Below are 23,236 nucleotides of genomic sequence, written 5' to 3' on the forward strand. Positions count from 1 at the left end.
TGTAGACCACAGGTGTAGATCAGGCGTCCCGCGGGCCAGATCAGGCCCGCTAAGGGATTGAATCCGGCCCGCGAGACAACACTCAGAGAAGTGCAAGAGAAAAACAAGCTGCAGGTTGAAATATGTCAACTTGATGTTGCCATAGAAAGGTGCCTCGAACAAAGACACTGGACTTGTATTTCTTTCTCTTTCTCTCTCTCTGTCTCTGTCTCTATCTTTCTCTCTTTTTTTCTTTCTCTCTTTTTTCTTTCTCTCTTTTTTTCTTTCGCTCTTTCTTTCGCTCTTTCTTTCTCTGTCTTTCTCTGTCTTTCTGTCTTTCTCTCTTTCTCTTTCTCTCTTTCTCTTTCTCTCTTTCTCTCTCTCTCTCTCTCTTTCTCTCTCTCCCCCAGTCTCTCGCTCTCTCGCTCTCTCGCTCTCTCTCGCTCGCTCTCGCTCTCGCTCTCGCTCTCGCTCTCGCTCTCTCTCGCTCTCGCTCTCGCTCTCTCTCTTTCTCTCTCTTTTTCTCTCTTGCTCTCTTGCTCTCTTTCTCTCTTTCTCTCTTTCTCTTTTTCTCTCTTTCTCTTTCTCTCTCTCTTTCTATTTTTCTTTTTCTCTCTTTCTCTCTTTTTCTCTGTCTTTCTCTTTTTTTCTCTTTTTTTCTTTTTTTTTCTCTTTTTTTCTTTTTTTTTCTCTTTTTCTCTCTTTTTTTTCTCTTTTTTTTCTCTTTTTCTCTCTTTTTTTCTCTTTTTTTTCTCTTTTTCTCTCTTTCTCTCTTGCTCTCTTTCTCTCTTTCTCTTTTTCTCTTTTTCTCTCTCTCTTTCTCTTTTTCTTTTTCTCTCTTTCTCTCTTTCTCTCTTTCTTTCTCTTTTTCTCTTTTTTTCTCTTTTTTTCTCTTTTTTTCTCTTTTTTTCTCTTTTTCTCTCTTTTTCTCTCTTTTTCTCTCTTTCTCTCTTTCTCTCTCTGTGTCTTTCTCTCTTTCTCTCTCTGTGTCTTTCTCTCTCTCTTTTTCTCTCTCTGTGTCTTTCTCTCTCTCTTTTTCTCTCTCTGTGTCTTTCTCTCTCTCTTTTTCTCTCTCTGTGTCTTTCTCTCTCTCTTTTTCTCTGTGTCTTTTTCTCTCTCTTTTTCTCTCTCTCTTTTTCTCTGTGTCTTTTTCTCTCTCTTTTTCTCTGTGTCTTTCTCTCTCTCTCTTTCTCTCTCTCTTTCTCTCTCTGTGTCTTTCTCTCTCTGTGTCTTTTTAACTTGTTTTGCTCTAACTTCCTTTTTTCCTTTTCTCTTTCTCTCTTCCTACCCTTCGCGCCTTCTTTTCTCTTTTCTCTCCTTCTGTCTTTCTATTTCTCTTTGGATTTCTTTTTTCCTCTCCCTTTCTTTTCCCCCTCTCACAACTTTTTATCTTTTGTTTCTCACACTCTCTTCCTCTCTTTATTTTTCTTTCTTTGTCCCGCCCTCTCTCCTTTTCCCTCCCTCTTTCTCTCATTTCTTTATCTCTCGTTTTCTTTCTCTTTAATCTACTAGTCCGGCCCCCGACAGAATGTTTGTTCTGTCGTGTGGCCCCCGAGTTAAATTGAGTTTGACGCCCCTGCTGTAGACCAACATCGCACCGTCTTCAGAGTTTTGATGTGTCACTGGTTATTTGTACGTATACCAAGGTTAGCACACCCCTAAAGTCTTCCATTTTAGTGTCCTGGATTCCGTGGTGCCCCTCCGTGCTGATCAACGTGATTAAAATAAGTCCTATTTGGCTGTTTTTTTTCACTTTTTTATACACTGAGTACTTTTTTTTGTCTACCTTATTGAATTCAAATATTACCTAAGACTGTGTGTAAACCAGTGCATTGTTGAAGCAGAATGGTAGAATTCATGTCAGTTTACAGCAGCCCCTTGACACAAAAAGATCAGCTCAAAAAAAGTATGTGCTAGCAGCAACATAGCGACTTCTTTTTAGTCATCAAAGTCAACAAAAAAGCTCTTTTTTATCGGTGTATATTACTGTAGTTTTATGTTGTAGTATTTTGAATTATGTCTGCAGCTGTGTTTTTGTAGCATTTCCATAGTATAATTTTTGTAGTATTTTGATAGTATAATTTTTGGAGTATATGCTGACGCCGCTCTTGGTGTGTGAGTGTGTGTGTGAATGGGTAAGTGTGAAGCACATTGTAAAGCGCTATGGCAGGTCTTCAGTAAGCTTTATTGTCATAGTTGCCACAGCGCCAAATTGGCCCTGCCCGTGTGGCGCCATCTGCAGGTCATTGACAGATTGGCTTTCCGTCTTTTTAAGCTCAGTGCTCTCATTTCTCCCTTGTCAGTCCGTCAACAAACTTCTGCCCCGCAAGACGTGGGTTTCGACTCGGTCCTGTTCCTGTTGGTATTTCTGTCCAGTATTGTTTCTGTTTATTATGTCCTGTTTAATTTCGGTTTCCAGGTTGTTTCTGTCTATTTTTGTCCCGTTTATCATTTTCTCCAGTTTCTGTTCCAGTCTAGTTTGTCCTGTTGATTTTGGTATCCTGTTTTTATATCAATCCTGTCCGTCCCGTTGTTTAATATCGGATTCCAGTTTTCTTCCCGTCTAGTTTGTCCTGTTTAATTTCGATATCCTGTTTTGATATCAATCCTGTCTGTCCCGTTGTCAAACATTTGTTTCCAGTTTTGTTCCCGTCTAGTTTGTCCTGTTTAATTTCGATACCCTGTTTTGATATCAATCCTGTCCGTCCCGTTGTTTAATATCGATTTCCACTTTCGTTCCCACGTACTTTGTCCTGTTGAGTTTCGATATCCACTTTTGATATTAATCCTGTCTGTCCCGTCCTGTCCGGTCTCGACCCCATCTGTCCCATATCAACTCGGGCAATTGGTATCGATATCGTCGGCCTCTGGCTTCCTATTATTTCACGCCAGACTGCTGCCTCACGTATATGACTCCCCATTTCCCGTAAAATAAAAGGCTTGTGTGAGAACCTCACGCGTTTGGGTCCTGATCCTGTTCCAGTTCATGACAGCTATATAAATCCGAACCATCATCATCATAAAATGTAGGTTAGTTTTCCTTTGAATGTAGATGTCAAGCACATGTCATTGGCACACATCGGAGTGGAACATATTCCGAGCTTCTTTGGAGATGTACTCAAATATGGACGGTTTCATACAGGCAATCGTAATTTACAGGCAGGCGTGCGCCTCTCGATGCATATTAGATGACGGTTTGATTGGCAGCTGCAGAGAGCCGTTTCTGTCAGGCGGACAAGGAAGGAATCAGAATGGCAACAGCCTGCCTGAAGCACCACCTCTTCACTTCCTTTGAAATTTCACACCTCGCAAGTGTATTTTTAGGACCGGATTAAAAGTCGAATTTAGTGGACTTTTACTTTATGTAGGGCTGCAACAACAAATCGATACCATTGGTTATCCCTTTATTAACCGAGAAGCATGCAGGCCACCTAGGATTTTTTTGACCACCTCTTCACTTCCTTTTAAATTTCACACCTCGCAAGTGTATTTTTAGGACCGGATGTCAAGAACCAGAACAGAAACAGGACCCAAACGTGTGACAGTCTCACACAAGCCTTTTACGGGAGTCATGCACGTTAGGCAGCAATCTGGCGTGGAATGTTAGGAAGCCAGAGTTTAACGAAATCGGTACAAATTGTCAGAGTTGATATCGGACGGATGGGGTCGATACTGGACAGGACGGGACAGACAGGAAAGATAGTGAATCAGGATATCGAAAATAAACAGGAGAAACTAGATGGGAACAAAAACTAGAGAAAATAATAAACAGGACAAAACTAGATGGAAACAAAAGTGGAAACCGAGATTAAACAGGACAAAATAAACGGGAACAATACCGGGCAGGAAAAACCAACCGGAACAGGACCGAGTCAAAACCTACGTCTTGCGGGGCAGATGTTCGTTGACGGGCTGACAAAACAGGAGAGAGTGCACTGAGCTTAAAGACAGAAAGCCAATTTGTTAATGAGCCGCAGCTTGCGCCACACGGGCTGGGCCAATTTGGCGCCATGGCAACCGTGACACTGGATTGAAAGTCCACTCCAATTTAGTAGACTTGTTCTGTATGTAGGGCTGCAACAACAAATCGATAACATTGGTTATCCCTTTATTAACCGAGAATCATATAGGCCACCTGGGCTATTTTTGACCACCTCTTCACTTCCTTTTAAATTTCACACCTCGCAAGTGTATTTTTCAAATTGTCATTATTACCCAATTACTTTTTTTTTTTATTAACAAAGATTTACCGCACTCCAAACTTATCGTCAGGCAGAGCCGCCATTGTTGTTTTGGTCTCGCGCCGATCTCGGCAAACGAGATCTCGTTGCTTCGAGATGACGTCATTGTTTTGGTGGTTGTCGGGTGGAAGAGAAGTACGCCTCCGCAAAAACAGTTGGTATTAGGTGCAAATCAACAAAAAATTTGTAACAATTTGAAACCTAATGCAGAAAGTGGTAACAACGGCAATGATTCCGGCACGAAAAAACGGCAGAGAAATTGTTCAGAAGACCGTGAAGGCAAGGAAAACACGTGTGTTGAAGCCAACGATTCGACGAAAGATAATAAGCAAAAGAATACTCCTAGCAAGAAAAGGACTTTTCTGCCAAGATTGACTCAATCATATCCCTGGTGACGCTATGAGGAGGATGATAATGGAGGCTACATGTTGAGTGATGCGTGCACCCAGCGTGACAAAAAAACTGGATTGCATAAATCATTTCACAATACGAACTTTCTGAAAAGCACATTGGATCGGCACAATGAAAATCACAAATTAGCTATGGAAATTCCGCTGCAATTGGACCTTATTACAACTGTGGCGGGACAGCAAACCACGAAGAATATATGAACTGAAAAATCTGAAGTGATTAAAACTGTATGAATATATAGACTAATATTTCGGCAATATTATCTTGTATAATGTACAATATTGTTGTGAACTGAAAAATCTGAGGTGATAACTGCTTTGTATTACCAATTGAGTGCGATGATTAAAACTGAGTGTATAGATTTATATATTTATTTACATATTTGTTACCGATTTACAACACTAAATTTTGGGGACCCATAGACAGGGTTGGGTAGGGTTACTTTAACTGGATTACTTTCAATAACTTTTGGATTATTCCAATACCAAATATGCTAATAAAAGTCAAAAGAAACTAAATATGAATAATATTACTAAATTTTGTTGGACCAGGGCAGGAAACAGAATTTAGAACCCACTCGCGTAACATACTCACCATTTATTGGGGACAGGGTTGGGTAGGGTTACTTTTACTGGATTACTTTCAATTACTTTTGGATGACTCCAGTACCAAATATGCTAATAAAAGACAAAATAAACTAAATAGGAATAAAATGATGACTCACAACACGTGGTAAGCTTTCTCTCCTGGCTTTGATCTCTTTGATATCCGGCAAAACGAACATCAAATGCCACAGAAACCAGGGTTGGGTAGGGTTACTTTAACTGGATTACTTTCAATGACTTTTGGATGACTCCAATACCAAATATGCTAATAATGACAAAAGAAACTAAATAGGAATAAAATGATGACTCACAACACGTGGTAAGCTTTCTCTCCTGGCTTTGATCTCTTTGATCTCCGGCAAAACGAACATAAAATGTGACACAAAAAAATAAAAATAAATCCAAACAGCTTGCCAACATAATTTGTTGCTGTTCCATGTATTCCGTTACTCCCCAAATTTAGTAATTGTATTCATATTTAGTTTCTCTTTTATCTTTTATCAGCATATTTAGTATTGGAGTAATCCAAAAGTCATTGAAAGTAATCCAGTTAAAGTAACCCTACCCAACCCTGCCCATAGATCTCTGTTGGGACCCATAGATTTTTGAGCATGCGAGTCCCCAGGACCCATCACTTTTCAGAGGTAAAATGAAAACTGCATAAAAATACTGAATGGGTCTCCAAGATCTGGCCCTCGGCCAAATTCTTGAACCCGAACAGTTACCCACCCCTTGATCTCCGGATAGGGAGAGTAATTTGTACTTGAGTATAACCTGATTTATCGGGTTAGTTGGCACATCAGTGGAGAACACTTCCCAGCTCTTAAAGGAGAATCTCCATTTTGTAATCACAAATGAAGCAAAGTGAGTGGAAGTCCCCTGCCGGATAACTGACCTCCATCCAGTGTGTTACTCACCTCAGTTTGAGTGCATTTTCAGTTCAACGCTCCCGTAAGAGAAAACATCCCTTGCATAGAAAACTACGAGGCACTAGATTTTTAGTTTTGGAGCAATTTTGTCGTATTTTTGTCGTAATCAAGTACTATTACTGTCATGAACCTGGAAGGAAGGAGAACCCAAATGCGTGACGTTTCTCACACAAGGCCATGGCCAAATTCAAGTACTAATGCTTCACCTTTGTTGTGTAATATTTTGATATTATGGAAATACTGGAGTAGTAGTATTTTTATCGTATGTCTATAGTATTTTTTCCAAGAATGAAAGCAAAATAATACATCAAGTCCCAGTTTTTAAGCACTAGATTCTTAGATTTGGAGCAACTTTGTCGTATTTTTGTCGTAATCAAGTACTATTATTGTCATGAACCTGGAAGGGAGAAGAACCCAAATGCGTGACGTTTCTCACACAAGGCCATGGCCAAATTCAAGCACTAATGCTTCACCTTTGTTGTGTAATATTTTGATATTATGGAAATACTGTAGTAGTATTTTTATCGTGTGTCTATAGTATTTTTTTCCCAAAAATGAAAGCAAAATAATATATCAAGTCCCAGTTTTTAAGCACTAGATTTTTAGTTTTGGAGCAATTTTGTAGTGTTTTTGTCGTAATCGAGTACTATTATTGTCATGAACCTGGAAGGGAGGAGAACCCAAATGCGTGACGTTTCTCACACAAGGCCATGGCCAAATTCAAGCACTAATGCTTCACCTTTGTTGTGTAATATTTTGATATTATGGAAATACTGTAGTAGTATTTTTATCGTGTGTCTATAGTATTTTTTTCCAAAAAATGAAAGCAAAATAATATATCAAGTCCCAGTTTTTAGGCACTAGATTCTTAGATTTGGAGCAATTTTGTAGTGTTTTTGTTGTAATCGAGTACTATTATTGTCATGAACCTAGAAGGGAGGAGAACCCAAATGCGTGACGTTTCTCACACAAGGCCATAGCCAAATTCAAGCACTAATGCTTCACCTTCGTTGAGTAATATTTTGATATTATGGAAATACTGTAGTAGTATTTTTATCGTATGTCTATAGTATTTTTTCCAAGAATGAAAGCAAAATAATACATCAAGTCCCAGTTTTTAAGCACTAGATTCTTAGATTTGGAGCAATTTTGTAGTGTTTTTGTTGTAATCGAGTACTATTATTGTCATGAACCTGGAAGGAAGGAGAACCCAAATGCGTGACGTTTCTCACACAAGGCCATAGCCAAATTCAAGCACTAATGCTTCACCTTTGTTGTGTAATATTTTTACATTATGGAAATACTGTAGTAGTATTTTTATCGTGTGTCTATAGTATTTTTTTCCCAAAAATGAAAGCAAAATAATACATCAAGTCCCAGTTTTTAAGCACTAGATTTTTAGTTTTTGAGCAATTTTGTCGTATTTTTGTCGTAATCGAGTACTATTATTGTCATGATCCTGGAGGGTAGAAGAACCCAAATGCGTGACGTTTCTCACACAAGGCCATGGCCAAATTCAAGCACTAATGCTTCACCTGTGTTGTGTAATATTTTGATATTATGGAAATACTGTAGTAGTATTTTTATCGTTTGTCTATAGTATTTTTTTCCCAAAAATGAAAGCAAAATAATACATCAAGTCCCAGTTTTTAAGCACTAGATTTTTAGTTTTTGAGCAATTTTGTCGTATTTTTGTCGTAATCGAGTACTATTATTGTCATGATCCTGGAGGGTAGAAGAACCCAAATGCGTGACGTTTCTCACACAAGGCCATGGCCAAATTCAAGCACTAATGCTTCACCTGTGTTGTGTAATATTTTGATATTATGGAAATACTGTAGTAGTATTTTTATCGTTTGTCTATAGTATTTTTTTCCCAAAAATGAAAGCAAAATAATACATCAAGTCCCAGTTTTTAAGCACTAGATTTTTAGTTTTGGAGCAATTTTGTCGTGTTTTTGTCGTAATCGAGTACTATTATTGTCATGAACCTGGAAGGGAGGAGAACCCAAATGCGTGACGTTTCTCACACAAGGCCATTGCCAAATTCAAGCACTAATGCTTCACCTTTGTTGTGTAATATTTTGATATTATGGAAATACTGTAGTAGTATTTTTATTGTGTGTCTATAGTATTTTTTTCCAAGAATGAAAGCAAAATAATACATTGAGTCCCAGTTTTTAAGCACTAGATTCTTAGTTTTGGAGCAATTTTGTTGTATTTTTGTCGTAATCAACTACTATTATTGTCATGAACCTGGAAGGGAGGAGAACCCAAATGCGTGACGTTTCTCACACAAGGCAATGGCCAAATTCAAGCACTAATGCTTCGCCTTTGTTGTGTAATATTTTGATATTATGGAAATACTGTAGTAGTATTTTTATCAAATGTCCATAGTATTTTTTCCCAAAAATGAAGGCAAAATAATACATCAAGTCCCAGTTTTTAAGCACTAGATTTTTTGTTTTGGAGCAATTTTGTCGTATTTTTGTCGTAATCAAGTACTATTACTGCCATGAACCTGGAAGGGAGGAGAACCCAAATGCGTGACGTTTCTCACACAAGGCCATTGCCAAATTCAAGCACTAATGCTTCACCTTTGTTGTGTAATATTTTGATATTATGGAAATACTGTAGTAGTATTTTTATTGTGTGTCTATAGTATTTTTTTCCAAGAATGAAAGCAAAATAATACATTGAGTCCCAGTTTTTAAGCACTAGATTCTTAGTTTTGGAGCAATTTTGTTGTATTTTTGTCGTAATCAACTACTATTATTGTCATGAACCTGGAAGGGAGGAGAACCCAAATGCGTGACGTTTCTCACACAAGGCAATGGCCAAATTCAAGCACTAATGCTTCGCCTTTGTTGTGTAATATTTTGATATTATGGAAATACTGTAGTAGTATTTTTATCAAATGTCCATAGTATTTTTTCCCAAAAATGAAGGCAAAATAATACATCAAGTCCCAGTTTTTAAGCACTAGATTTTTTGTTTTGGAGCAATTTTGTCGTATTTTTGTCGTAATCAAGTACTATTACTGCCATGAACCTGGAAGGGAGGAGAACCCAAATGCGTGACGTTTCTCACACAAGGCCATGGCCAAATTCAAGCACTAATGCTTCACCTTTGTTGTGTACTATTTTTATATTATGGAAATACTGTAGTAGTATTTTTATCAAATGTCCATAGTATTTTTTTCCCAAAAATGAAAGCAAAATAATACATCAAGTCCCAGATTTAAGCACTAGATTTTTAGTTTTGGAGCAATTTTGTAGTATTTTTGTCGTAATCGAGTGCTATTATTGTCATGAACCTGAAAGGAACGAGAACCCAAATGCGTGACGTTTCTCATACAAGGCCATGGCCAAATTCAAGCACTAATGTTTCACCTTTGTTGTGTAATATTTTTATATTATGGAAATACTGTAGTAGTATTTTTACCAAATGTCCATAGTATTTTTTTCCCAAAAATGAAAGCAAAATAATACATCAAGTCCCAGATTTAAGCACTAGATTTTTAGTTTTGGAGCAATTTTGTAGTATTTTTGTCGTAATCGAGTGCTATTATTGTCATGAACCTGAAAGGAACGAGAACCCAAATGCGTGACGTTTCTCATACAAGGCCATGGCCAAATTCAAGCACTAATGTTTCACCTTTGTTGTGTAATATTTTTATATTATGGAAATACTCTAGTAGTATTTTGATCGTATGTCTATAGTATTTTTTCCAAAAAAAATGAAAGCAAAATAATACATCAAGTCCCAGATTTAAGCACTAGATTTTTAGTTTTGGAGCAATTTTGTCGTATTTTTGTCGTAATCGAGTACTATTATTGTCATGAACCTGGAAGGGAGGAGAACCCAAATGCGTGACGTTTCTCACACAAGGCGATTGCCAAATTCAAGCACTAATGCTTCACCTTTGTTGTGTAATATTTTGATATGGAAAAACTGTAGTAGTATTTTTATCGTATGTCTATATTATTTTTTCCAAAGAATGAAAGCAAAATCATATATCAAGACCCAGTTTTTAGGCACTTGACTTGATTTTTAGTTTTGGAGCAATTTTGTCGTATTTTTGTCGTAATCAAGTGCTATTATTGTCATGAACCTGGAAGGGAGGAGAACCCAAATGCGTGACATTTCTCACACAAGCTTTTATTTTACGGGAAATGGGGCAGTCTTGCACGTTAGCCCAATCACCGGTGATTTGGCGATCGTTGGGCGGAAAAAGAAAGACAGAAGTCTGGCATGGAACAACAGGAAGCCAGAGAACAACGAGATTGATACCAGTTACACGAGCCAATACCGGACAGATGCTGTCGATACCGGAAAGAACGGATTGATAACAGATATATACATCAGACAGGACGAGAATGACGGATACGATACCAGACACTGGAGACAGGAGACCGAAATCAAAACAGGACGAAACAGATGGGATCGATACCGGAAAGGATACACAAACGGGATACCGGACAGAGTCAAAACCCATTTCTTGCGGGTGCGGAGGTTTGTTGACGGACTGACAAATGGTGAGTGAAGGGAAGCCAATCTGTCGAAGACACGCAGCTGGCGACACATGGGCGGGGCCAATTGGGTGCCATGGCAACTGTGACAATGATTTTTGTTGTTGACACACAAGGTGACAACAGGGAAAAAAAAATCATGTTTATGAGTAGAACTTTACTAACTATTAATACATATATAAACAGGGTTGGGTAGGGTTACTTTAACTTGATTACTTTCAATTACTTTTGGATTGCTCCAATACCAAATATGCTTATAAAAGACAAAAGAAACGAAATATGAATAAAATGATGACTCACAACAGGTGGTAAGCTTTCTCTCCTGGCTTTGATCTCTTTGATCCCCAGCGAAACTAACATAAATGCGACAGAAAAAAAATGAAAATCAATCCAAACAGCTTGTCAACATCATTTTTGCCGTTCCACGTATTCCGTTACTCCCCAAGCCTGCACAAAATTTAGTAATTTTATTCATATTTAGTTTCTTTTGTCTTTTATTAGCATATTTGTTATTGGAGTAATCCAAAAGTAATTGAAAGTAATCCAGTTAAAGTAACCCTATCCAACCCTGTATATAAATACAATTATATTTTGACAATTTTCCTTAAGTGGTCCGGATAAAGCAGCCTCCCGGCCCGCATGTGGCCTGCAGGTTGTAGTTTGCTCACCCCTGGTCAAGAGTGTTACGCCGGGACGCCTGCCATTTAAACAAAAAAAAAAACATTTTTGGGCTTAACTCAAATGGACTGTTTATATTATGTTTTGCACAACAAGGTTTATTTTTATTTTATTTTTTTCGCAGCCGCCTGCTTTAGCGTCCACTCGGGACATAGCTCCGGGTAAATAGTGTCCAGTATTTACAGGCTGGAGGCTGGGCAGTGTGTTTGTGGGTATGTGCGGCGCAGCTAAAGATGTTGAAGTCTTTCTCCCAGCTGCTAGCATTTGCTGCCAAGTCATTAAGCTGCCAGCTGTTTGGCGGCGCAATCTGATAAAAAAAATGGAATAAAAAAAATAAGACATGTTCAAACCTTCTCTTTGTAGATAAGGTTGCTTCCGGGTAGACTCCTAACCAGTGTCTACACAGGTTAATGTGATAAAATTTAATGGGCTTCTTCCCCCCAAAGAGAGTGAGTCATAAACTCCGAACATTACGTAAGAAATAATTAGGTCACATCATGACAGGACAAAGTGACATTTTCTTCCTTGTCTTGTTCAGTAATAAGACAAGATGCTGCTCAAGCTTTTTTCAGTTCAGAGTCAGGCCATCCCTTACCAATGGAGGCTGTCATTTATACTTTTTTTCCCCAGTTGCTGGATGTTATTATATGTGTCACGATTAGCACGCAGGGTGGACCCAATGGCGTAACGTTTTTTCAGAATTTTTTTGAGAGAAAGAGGAATGCTCACTGGTTGGGGAAGCAAGTCGCTCTCGTACCCGGGTTGTGATCCGAAGACGGAAGTGGATATTCCGTAGCGAGCGATGGCGGTGTCAGGGATGGAAAAACTGGTCGGTAGCCGGGACTGGGAGAGCAAGGCGTGGTCGGGTCGGAAACGAGTCGTAAGCCAGAACGGGGGAGTAGACGTAGTCTGGTTCGAAACAGGTCGTAGCCGGAGACAAACGGGAGAAAAACGAGACAGGTGTGAGTCAGGGTTGATGAAGGGCTTGCCGTGTAAAAACAGAGATTTGCAGACGGACTGACAAAAGGGGACGGCAGGCCTTTAAGTTGGTACAGGGCGGCGGTTGGTGCCAAATGAGCGGGCACATCAGTAATCTTGACACTTTGGAAGTGCTGGACAAATTAAAAAAATGGCCTTGGAAGTGCTTAAAAGTTCTTTCAATAGTCTTCCATTTTAGTGTCCTGGATTCCGTGGCGCCCCTCCGGGGTAATCAATGTAATTAAAATAAGTCCTATTTGGCTAATTTTTCACTTTTTTATACACTGTACTTTCGTTTCTGTCTTCTGAATTGGACTCGATTATTACCCAGCACCTGTGGAGCCATTGAAAGCCTTGAAAGTGCTTGAAACTGGCTTTTAAAAAAGTGTACTAACCCTGGATGTATGCATAGCCAGCTTATTGCATGTTTTTGAAATATGGGAGGAAAACCACGTAAGCACGGGGAGAACATGCAAACTCCTCACATGAAACCTGGCCGCTGATTTTGAACCAATGACATCAGAACTGTGCGGCAGACGCGTATACCACCCAGGTGCCGTGCCTGCCGGCTTATTGCATGTTTTTGGAATGTGGGAGGAAACCCACGTAAGCACAGGGAAAACATGCAAACTCCGCACAGGAAAGCTGGCCGCTGATTTTGAACCAATGACATCAGAACTGTGCGGCAGACGCGTCTACCACCCAGGTGCCGTGCCGCCCTTAATATATTCACATCTGAAATAAAACGTATGCAAAGCCGGCTTATTGCATGTTTTTTTGCAATGTGGGAGGAAACTCAAGCAAGCACGGGGAGAGCATGCAAACTCCGCACAGGAAAGATGGCCGCTGATATTGAACCCATGACATCAGAACTGAGCGGCAGACGCATATATGACCTATTTCTATTATTGGTGTACATTTTTTTTCTTTTTCCGTTTAGGCAAAAATTAAAAAAATGACCAAAAAATAAAGATCCGCCCCCTTAGAATGGGGACATGGGGGCAGCACGGCGGAGCAGTGGTTAGCGCATGTACGGCACAGTTCATGTCTTGGGAACCTCCTGCGTGGGTTCAAATCCAGCTCCAGACTTCCTGTGCGGAGTTTGTATGTTCTCCCCGTGCTTGCGTGGGTTTCCTCCCACATTCTAAAAACATGCATTTTAGGTGGATTGGCCGGTCCAAATTGTCCCTAGGTGTGAATGAGCGAGCGAGTTGTCTGTCCCCGTGTGCCCTGCGATTGGCTGGCAACCAGTCCAGGGTGTCCCCTGCCCACTGCCCGATGATTGCTGGGATGGGCTCCAGCACCCCCGCGACCCTACTGAGGATAAGCGGTGTGGCTGATGAGATGAGATGAGATCTTTACAAGTGCATGTTAAAAATAAATGATGTCTTTAAATAAACCATTTGGTGAAATTATACTTTTCATGCATACATTATGTAGTAGATGATATTTATTTTAAATTGAAAAAAAAAAATTCCATGTCTTTATGTATTAATATGTAATTGAATTCATATATATTCACCAGTAAACCCTTTTAATCATGTTCCTCCTCCGAGCTTTAGACCCAAAGGCGGCCAATTCCATTGGATAACAAACAAACCAGCTGTATTACTGCCCACAACTCCACTCAAGGGATTCAACTTCCTTTTCTACCTGCGCCCTTTTAGAAAAATACCCAAAGAGAGAAAACTCCACAGAAGCAGTGGGCATGAAAATTGGTCCCATGCTGCCTCGCAAGGCCTGCAGATGACAGCTGGCGCGATATAAAAGAAAAAAAATAATAAATAATATATATATATATATATATATATATATATATATATATATCTTGAAAGGTAATCGAAAGTTAAAAAAATAGAAAACACAGTATACTAACATTACACGTATATACATATCTTAGACACGCTCGTTAGCAATGACGTGAAATTAAGACTCAATTAGATGACTCCAGCATAATGAACTTCCTTCACTCCAAATTACTAAATGAAAATGAAATATTCATCCACTTTTTCCCGGTAAACAACTTCCCCCATTCGGGTGGAAGATTGACTCTGGCTCCCGTTTTGATCCCAACCTGTTCCTGTATCGATCTCTGATCCAAGCTTCGTTCTCCTGTTTCCTGTATCCTGCCTGTTTCTGTTATCCGTATCGATCCCCGGTCCCTGGCTTCCTGCTTGTCCCGGCTACTCGACTTGTTCCGATCTCTGACCACGCTCCGTCTTCCGTCCCAGCTACCCGACTTATTCCGATCTGATCACGCTTCGATCTCCTGTCCCGGCTACCCGACTTGTATGAATGACCTATATTTCCTGTTGACAACATCTGTGTATTATTGGTTAATGCATTATCCGTTGCAGCCCGGTCATCCTGGAAGTGGATGACCTCATGTGCGGTCCTTTCTTAAGGTTTCACCATTTTTCTCATGTTGAGGTTATTGAGTTTTTCCTTTCCTTCATGTAGGTTTTAGATCAGGGGATCGTGTCATTCTAGTTTGTAGTTTGCAGTAATCTGTGGTCTTTGCAGCACTTTGAGACTTTCCCTTCCCAAGGTTTCTTCATTTTCCGCATGTTGAGGTGTTTTAAAGTTTTTCCTTGCCCTCATGTAGGTTTTAGATCAGGGGATGGTTTCATAATAGTCTATAGTTTGGAATCATATGTGGACAGTGCAGCTCTTTGAGATTGTCCCTTGTCAAGGTTTCTTCATTTATCTCATGTTGAGGTTTTTGAGTTTTTCCTTGCCCTTATGTAGGTTTTAGATCAGGGGACGGTGTCATTATAGTCTGTAGTTTGCAGTAATCTGTGCTCTGTGCAGCCCTTTGAGACTGTCCCTTCTCAAGGTTTCTTACTCATGTTGAAGTTTTTGAGTTTTTCCTTGCCCTGATGTAGGTTTTAGCTCAGGTGATGGCGTCATAATAGTCTGTAGTTTGCAATTATCTGTGGTCTCTGCAGCCTTTGAGACTCCTCGTGATTAAGGGTGTCACAAATAAACATTACCTGACTTCTCAAGGTTTTTTCATTTTCCTCATGTTGAGGTTTTTGAGTAATTCATTGCCCTCATGTATGTTTTAGATCAGGGGATGGTGTCATTATAGTCTGTAGTGCAATTATCTGTGGTCTGTGCAGCCCTTTGAGACTGTCCCTTCTTAAGGTTTCTTCATTTTCCTCATGTTGAGGTTTTTGAGTTTTTCTTTGCCCTCATGTAGGTTTTAGATCAGGGGATGGTGTCATAATAGTCTGTAGTTTGCAGTAATCTGTGGTCTGTGCAGCCCTTTCAGACTGTCCCCTCTCAAGGTTTCTTCATTTTCCTCATGTTGAGGTTTTTGAGTTTTTCCTTGCCCTTATGTAGGTTTTAGATAAGGGGACGGTGTCATTATAGTCTGTAGTTTGCAGTAATCTGTGGTCTGTGCAGCCCTTTGAGACTGTCCCTTCTCAAGGTTTCTTACTCATGTTGAAGTTTTTGAGTTTTTCCTTGCCCTGATGTAGGTTTTAGCTCAGGTGATGGCGTCATAATAGTCTGTGGTTTGCAATAATCTGTGGTCTCTGCAGCCTTTGAGAGTCCTCGTGATTAAGGGTGTCACAAATAAACATTACCTGACTTCTCAAGGTTTTTTCATTTTCCTCATGTTGAGCTTTTTGAGTAATTCATTGCCCTCATGTATGTTTTAGATCAGGGGATGGTGTCATTATAGTCTGTAGTGCAATTATCTGTGGTCTGTGCAGCCCTTTGAGACTGTCCCTTCTCAAGGTTTCTTCATTTTTCTCATGTTGAGGTTTTTGAGTTTTTCCTTTCCCTCGTGTAGGTTTTAGATCAGGGGATGGTGTCATAATAGTCTGTGGTTTGCAATAATCTGTGGTCTCTGCAGCCTTTTGAGACTGTCCCTTGTCAAGGTTTCTTCATTTTCCTCATGTTGAGGTTTTTGAGTTTTTCCTTTCCCTCATGTAAGTTTTAGATCAGGGGATGGTGTCATAATAGTCTGTGGTTTGCAATAATCTGTGGTCTCTGCAGCCTTTTGAGACTGTCCCTTGTCAAGGCTTCGTCATTTTCCTCATATCGAGGTTTTTGAGTTTTTCCTTGCCCTCTAATAGGTTTTCGATCAGGGGATAGTGTCATTATAGTCTGTGGTCTGTGCAGCCCTTTGAGACTGTCCCTTGACAAGATTTCTTCATTTTCCTCATGTTGAGGTTTTTTAGTTTTTCCTTGCCCTCATGTAGGTTTTAGATCGGGGAATGGTGTCATAATAGTCTGTAGTTTGCAGTAATCTGTGGTCTGTGCAGCCCTTTCAGACTGTCCTCTCTCAAGGTTTCTTCATTTTCCTCATGTTGAGGTTTTTGAGTTTTTCCCTTACCCTCATGTAGGTTTTAGATCAGGGGATGGTGTCATAGTAGTCTTTGGTTTGCAGTAATCTTTCGTCTGTGCAGCCTTTTGAGACTGTCCCTTGTCAAGGTTTCTTCATTTTCCTCATGTTGGGGTTTTTGAGTTTTTCCCTTACCCTCATGTAGGTTTTAGGCCATTAATAGTTAATTTTCACGTATTAGGGGACTTACACGGCACTGATAAAAGTCTCGGAAGCTTCCGTGTGAAAATAATAAACACGGCTCAACGCTATTACTTTGCAGATTTCAGACTTTTAACTGTGCCAAGGATTTGACGTTTTGGGCCCCGACCCATTAAAATTGCCAAGCTTCAAACACTCACCCAAGTGTTTAAACACTTTCACCCTCCAAGATCAAACCATCGCCACATTCAAAGTAGGGCAAATATTTTCTACTCTCGGCTGCCTCTTAAGTATTAAATTATTCCCCCTCGGATTTTGTATGTTATGCCAAAGTCGATTCTATCGTTTTCTTGATATTTATGGAATCTATGACAGCGATAATTATGCGTTGATCAGCAGTTCCTGAGTTGGGACATGCTGACAATGTTGAATATCTAAGTCAAATCTAAATGCCCCCTAGTCGTTTGTATTTAATTGTGTTATGTTGTGATTATTTTCAGGTTATGCAGACGCCAGAATGATTATTTTGAATAATTGATCGTTGTTTAATTGCATTTATCTATCTATCTATCTATCTATCTACACGTTATATTGGGTGTTTTTGTATTCTATGTCTTTTATTTTATTATTTGATTTTTCAACACAAGGGGATGAATAAAGTAATTATCATCTCTTTCTCTCCACCTCTCTCTCTCTCAACCTCTCTCTCTCTACACCTCTCTCTCTCTCTACACCTCTCTGTCCTTACACCTCTCTCTACACCTCTCTCTCTTTCTACATCTTTCTATCTCTCAATCTCTCTCCCCCTCTCCCTCTCTATACAGCTCACTCTCTCTACACCTGCCTCTCTCTACATTTCTCTCTCTCTCTCATTACACTTCTCTCTCTCTACACATCTCTGTCTCTTTCTGTCTCTACACCTCTCTCTCTCTCTCTCTCTCTCTCTGTCTCTACACTTCTCTGTCTCTACACCTCTCTCTATACCTCACCTTCTCTCTCTCTCTACACCTCTCTCTCTCTCTCATCCTCTCTTTCAACTGCTCTCTCTCTCTTTCTCCACCACTCTCTCTCTCCACCTCTCTCTCTCTCTCCACCCCTCTCTCACTCTCTCTACACCTCTCTGTCCATACACCTTTCTCTACACCTCTCTCTCTCTACACCTCTCTCTCTCTCTCTCCACCTCTCTCTCTCTCTCTACACCTCTTTGTCTTTCTGTTTCTAAACCTCTCTATATCTCTCTCTCTCTCCACCTCTCTGTCTCTACACCTCTCTCTATACCTCTCCCTCTCTCTTTCTCTACACCTCTCTCTCTCTCTCTACACCTCTGTCTCTCTCTCTCTCTCTACCCTGGTCATACCCCTCGAGAGGGTTGACCGACAGCAAGACAAATACATACAAAAACAAAGAAAATAAAAACAAAAAGGAAAAAGTAGCACAAAACACACAAAAAAAAAATGACCATGGCCAAGCCAAATGGCCAAACACCCAAACAAGTTAGGCACCTCAGCACCTAAGTCGAGCATGCTTTCGTCCCTCCAGATGAAACAGGACACCAGAAAGTGGCCATGTCACTCGGGTCAGGGTGACACAACACACTCTTTTGTTCAATAGCAGGGCCCGACAGCCTTCGCTGGTTTACCCCTGCTGCATCATACAGGTGCCGTGCCCATCCCTTCGAACGCATCCAAACATCGCACTATCCTTTCACAACACCTCTCCACTCCACTGTTTAATTACATAGCGTCATTAAAATCCTAAAAAACAGATGAGGTATTTTAAGACATGAGGACAAGTCAGCTATCAAGCTCCCAACACCAGGGGCCATTTGCAGCCAGGATGAATTGAACCTCTTAATGTTCCAATGGCTAGCCGGTAAACAAAGTCGTGTCTTCAGGATGTCATCCATCCATCCATTATCTGCGCCGCTTATCCTCAGTAGGGTCGCAGGGGTGCTGGAGCCCTTCCCAGTTATCTCCAGGCAGTGGGCAGGGGACACCCTCAACTGGTTTCCACTCAATCAGAGGGTACACAGAGAGACAACTCACCTGCTTATTCACACCTAGGGACAATTTGGTTAGCCCAATCAACCTTGGAATGTGGGAGGAAACCTGAGTGCCTGGAGGAAACCCACGCAAGCATGGGGAGAACATGCAAACTCCACACAGGAGGTTCGATCTCATGACCTCAGAACAGTGCCGCACACGCGCTAACCACTGCCCCGCCGTGCTGACCCAGGATGTTATTATATACGGAAATACCTCATTCTACTTTTTGGAAAGTTTCAACTCTTAGGATTCTTGGAAAATAGATAACGTCTCCTAGGAGTCAGTTTTTTTTTTTTTGTACCACTAGGTGGCCCTACATATTGCACACTGTCCCTTTAAAGTGACCAAACTGCTCCATTCTACTTCTCATTTTTTGCTCAGCCTTTCACACTGATTTTGGTTTTGCGGGGTACTCGTAGCAGCAAGATGGCAGACAATCATGTTATTTTAAAATAAATACAAATTCCTTAATCTATGAGTATTTTTCGTGCATGTTTGTATTCTTTGATGATCATCCATATCGGTACTCTACAGTATTTTCCTTTTTCAATGAATAAATTATTTTTTATTTAACACGAGGAAGCGCTAATTAATACACAATTTCCCATGAAGAAGAAACAACTTCACACGTTAGAATATGTAATTTTTTGTATACTATTATAAAAGCATCAACGTTAATGAGATTACCAAGAGAATGTGATAATTTGCTTACTGGACTGGAAACCCTTGGGGATAGTCTTATTTTCATCGCATACTTTCTTCACAATAGGGCTAAAATAATCACAGTTGCTATCATTTTTTTGTATTTGCATTTGCATTCAATTATTAAAACTGCTATTGATAGAAGTAATGACATACCTTAAAACAGTTGCGGGCTGTGGATGTTTATTTGTGACGCCCTTAATCAGAAGGAGTCTCAAAGGGCTGCACAGACCCCAGATTATTGCAAACCACAGACTATTACTTCCGGCGCCGTCACGAATGGCAGCCACTCCAGCAAGCTCCCGTGTATTTTCGCTACTTTTGTGATTTATTTATTTGTTTAGTTATTTTTGCTTACTTTATCAGTGCCTTGCAACACTTGGATTACTTTCTATCCTATGGATATGGGTTTCAACTCGCAAAAATACGTATATTCAAGAAACCTACTCCTCGACCTGAGGAACTCTCGAGCCGGCACGGTCCCTTTTTTACCTACCGAGGTAAGGCGACCCTACCGGGGTTGCAGAGCCGGTGCTAAAGTAAAGGCTAAGCGGCTAGCGGCGAAGTGGCGATATAAGCCCACGGTACCGTCCATAATCATGGGGAATGTCAACTCCCTACCGAATAAGATCGACGAACTGGCTGTGCTTGTGAAAGACATCAAAGCATACAGGGAGTGCAGCTTGCTTTGCTTTACGGAAACGTGGCTCACGCCTAGCATCACGGACGCTAACATCGCGCTAAACGGCTTCTGCGCTGTTCGGGCTGACAGAGGGACAAAAGTCAGTGGGAAGCGCAAAGGAGGGGGACTGGCTATCTACGTGAACTCGAGGTGGTGTAACCCCGGGCATGTAAAGACCAAGATTTCTATCTGCTGCCGTGATGTCGAACTTTTGGCTGTAAGTCTCCGTCCCTATTACATGCCCAGAGAGTTCGGACACGCCATTGCTGTCATTGTTTACATCCCACCGCGCGCTGATGCCGATGACACTGCGATCGTGGGATGTATCAGAAACGGGCAGGAGGAGGAGTACAGGAAATTGATTCAGGACTTTGTCCGATGGAGCGACGCAAACCACCTGCACCTAAACACCACCAAGACCAGAGAGATGGTGGTGGACTTCAGGAGAACCAGAACTCACCCGGTTCCTGTAACCATCAAGGGAGAATGTGTAGAATTTGTCCAGACCTACAAATACCTGGGTGTGCAGCTGGACAACAAACTGGACTGGACTGCCAACACAGAAGCTCTATGTAGGAAAGGGCAAAGCCGACTTTACTTCCTCAGAAGGCTGGCCTCCTTCAACATCTGCAAAAAGCTCCTGAAAATATTCTATGAGACAGTAGTGGCAAGCGCCCTCTTCTATGCGGCAGCGTGTTGGGGAGGCAGCGTCAAGAAGAAGGATGCCTCTCGTCTCAATAAACTGGCTAGGAAAGCGAGCTCTGTTGTGGGCAAAGAGCTGGACAGCCTAACAACAGCAGCTGAGAGACAGGCACTGAAAAAGCTGAGGTCAATCATGGACAATCCATCGCATCCGCTTCACAGCATTATCTCCGGACAGAAGAGCAGTTTCAGTGACAGACTGCTGTCACTGTCTTGTACTACGGACAGACTGAAGAGTTCTTTTCTTCCTCATGCCATGAGGCTCTTTAACTCCACCCGGCAGAGTAAAGGCCCACATTAAACCACACCACCTACATTGGATCTTACTGCATTATGTGTAGCACTATTTAGTTAATCTATATAACATGCTAAAGTGGGCATTTGCACGTCACACTGGGTATTTGTATATTGTTTTCTTTTGGCTTTATTATTGTATTGTTCTCAGCTCAGGGATGCTGCTGGAAATGTGAATTTCCCTTAGGGGATGAATAAAGTATCTATCTATCTATCTATCTATCTATCTATTATGACACCATCCCCTGATCTAAAACCTACATGAGGGCAAGGAAAAACTCAAAAACCTCAGCATGAGGAAAATGAAGAAACCTTGAGAAGGGACAGTCTCAAAGAAATGCACAGACCACAGATTATTGCAAACCACAGACTGTTATGACACTATCCCCTGATCTAAAACCTGCATGGGGGCAAGGAAAAACTCAAAAACCTTAACATGAGGAAAATGATGAAACCTTGAGAAGTCAAGTCAAGTCCTGTTCATTTATGATGCCATTAATCAGAAGGAGTCTCAAAGGAATGCACAGACCACAGATTATTGCAAACCACAGACTGTTATGACACCATCCCCTGATCTAAAACCTGCATGGGGGCAAGGAAAAACTCAAAAACCTTAACATGAGGAAAATGATGAAACCTTGAGAAGTCAAGTCAAGTCCTGTTCATTTATGATGCCATTAATCAGAAGGAGTCTCAAAGGGCTGCACAGACCCCAGATTATTGCAAACCACAGACTACAATGACACCATCCCCTGATCTAAAACCTACATGAGGGCAAGGAAAAACTCAAAAACCTCAACATGAGGAAATTGATGAAACCTTGAGAAGGGACGATACATGAGGTCATCCCCCTTCCAGGATGACCATGATGCAATGGATGTTGTATCCATATGCTATAGTCTGAATACATAATGTGCTATTTTTGAACACACCGGTTCTTTTGAGGTAAAATTCCATATTTGATATTATTTTTGCAAGGATTCTGAAAGAGAGGTGATATTAGCCGCGATGAGCCCAGGCCGCTCCAGGCACCAGCATAGCTGAGCTGGCAACGTGGTGTAAGCAGTGGTACGCCAAGCACCGCCCGGCACGTAAAGCCTGTCTTTTGCAACCGATTGTAAGACTATATAAACAGAGAGAAAAAAGAACGATAGGTGGATAATAAAAGAAAGAAAAATCAGCGATAAAGATGCTCGGCCTAACTTGAACGTACCCCCCTGGCCCAAAATTTTAATTGAGTTGGGATTATGCCTGATTTTAAGATCTTACTTCTAGGCTGGAAGTGGCGGACAAAACCTTTACCCACTTGCCAATGGCTTCCTTCTTTTGGAGTTAACTGACCTTTCACTGTTAAATCAACATATTGGCTTGTATAGCTCGGTCCCTTCAAGTTTAAAAGATGTTTGCACAATCGCTTTTGTGTATTACCGTCTTGTAGCTAAGTTAGGGCAAAATGTGAGGTTTCTTAACGCCAGCTAGCAGGCTCTCAGACACCAACTCAGAATATGATTGGCTAAACCAACAGCTTTCTAGAAGACTGATGTTACGGGACATGGCCTTCAGGATTTTTTCAGATTTGGTTAGTAACAAGGTAAATTTACTCAGAAACATTCACTTCATTAAGCTTTGGGAAAACTAGTACTTGTAGGAGTATTTTTAAATAACCATACTTTTTACTTTTACTCAAGAAGATTTGTGAAGAAGAGATTGTACTCTTACTCTTTTAGATTAGGCTACATTGAAGCCGTTACTTAAATACCCTTCACATAATTACGAGTTTGTCTCTCTGTCTCTGCTAAGGCACATTTATTATATTTAGATTTGACCAGTGACCCAAACAACCTTTAGGTGGCACTTGTGAGCAGGGTTGGGAATGGGTTTGTTTTTACAGCACTGTATGCACAGTGTAGATAGCCTCACATATAGATTTTTTTTAATCCACAGAGATTCCACCCAAACAAAT

At 40.7% G+C, this 23,236-nt stretch overlaps 1 protein-coding gene across 5 annotated transcripts in view; it reads left to right on the forward strand.

The window, feature by feature from the left end:
* The window catches only part of LOC148358967 (leucine-rich repeat and fibronectin type III domain-containing protein 1-like protein), a 397,907-nt gene that overhangs the window by 31,321 nt on the left and 343,350 nt on the right, over positions 1 to 23,236 (forward strand). The gene's annotated exons all lie outside the window — the stretch shown is intronic.

This window comes from Urocampus carinirostris, chromosome 10 (genome assembly GCF_059441175.1).
Source record: "Urocampus carinirostris isolate Australia breed hairy pipefish chromosome 10, RoL_Ucar_1.0, whole genome shotgun sequence".
NCBI classification, from domain to species: domain Eukaryota; kingdom Metazoa; phylum Chordata; class Actinopteri; order Syngnathiformes; family Syngnathidae; genus Urocampus; species Urocampus carinirostris.